This window comes from Jaculus jaculus, chromosome 12 (genome assembly GCF_020740685.1).
Source record: "Jaculus jaculus isolate mJacJac1 chromosome 12, mJacJac1.mat.Y.cur, whole genome shotgun sequence".
Lineage (NCBI taxonomy): Eukaryota > Metazoa > Chordata > Mammalia > Rodentia > Dipodidae > Jaculus > Jaculus jaculus.
The window spans coordinates 106,153,464-106,154,703 of record NC_059113.1 but is presented as its reverse complement, the minus strand read 5'-3'; the positions used below and the strand labels follow the sequence as shown (position 1 = coordinate 106,154,703).

Sequence of the window (1,240 nt, the reverse complement as noted above, 5' to 3'; positions counted from 1 at the left end):
TATAGAAATACTTGCAAAGCTTGTAGTTTGGCCCTAAAAGAAAGATGTTTAAAATTTCAGACAAAAAGTATTAGGTTAGTTAACAGATCAGACATACTATTAAAGAATATAAATTCTTTATAAGTTCTTATTATTAGTGCCCTTGTCCAATATAGCATGTTTCAGTTTATTATATCTATAAGTACCCAAGGGTGATATGTGGGTAAAACTTATAAAGATGGAATGGTAACAAAGAGAGAAATGAGCTGGAAGTGGGATAAGGGAAGGGCATCAGGACATATGTGGCATGTAAACAAAAGGGAGGAGGCTACTGGATGGAGGAAAAGGATGGGGACCAGGGAGACGAGGTGAGGTGAGAATCAACAGAAGCAAGTGGCGGTTGACAATGTCAGAGCGGTGCTCACTTCGGCAGCACATACACTGAAATGGAACGATACAGAGAAGATTAGCATGTCCCCTACTCGAGGGTGACACGCAAATTCCCGAAGTGTTCCACATAAAAAAAAAAACACAGAAATTTCAGAAAGAATGATACCAAATCTCTTTATGCCAACTAATTAAAAATGAAATTAAAATTAAAAAAATAAGCCAAGAACTTTGCTCTAGGAAAATAGAATGATACCTTGGAGTTATCTCAAGAATTGTCCAGGCTTCATCCATCCCCAGTTCTAGCAAGCATAACGGTTTTAATTCATCTTAATGTTGCTTTGAAAAGATAAGCCCAGGGTTCCCTCTTGCAAAGGAGCACAGGTTGTTGGATGCGCCTCCTCATGCCTAAACTTCCAGGCACTTAGAGACTGTTCTGGCTGTGGTCCCCAGAGACTTGCCTGATTCCTGCTCAAGCTATCACGTGCTGCTTTGCCACCATGCAGAACACAAGAATTATAGGGTCAAGGGGGCTTGCAACTGAAGCCTGGGAGCAAGGTAATGTTGAAATGGATTGGAATTCCTGTAGGCAGCTGCAGATGTGGCGACCAGGGAAGCAGCACAGGAGAGTCTGGAGGTATAATCAAACACCAGGAAGCTAGAGACACTTGGAACATGAATTACCCACTGAGGGAAGCTGTAGGAAGTGAGCTGAACCACCTCACACAGAGGTCATGTGTAATCCCTCTTTGCCCTGTCTCTGTTTCTCTCTTTTGTAAGGGGAATGTTATGTTCCATTATATCTTAGAAGTAAGAACTTATTTAAATTTTTACAAGTGCCCACAGTCACGAGTTTTCCTTGTGTGTCAGGCCT

The 1,240-nt window shown here is 41.6% G+C and overlaps 1 non-coding gene across 1 annotated transcript; it reads left to right on the top strand.

Annotated features, from left to right (window-relative positions):
- The first annotated feature begins 396 nt into the window (after nt 1-396).
- Nucleotides 397-502, top strand: LOC123453865. The gene has a single exon (XR_006633042.1). It is a non-coding gene; the product is annotated as a U6 spliceosomal RNA (small nuclear RNA).
- The last annotated feature ends 738 nt before the right edge of the window (nt 503-1,240 follow it).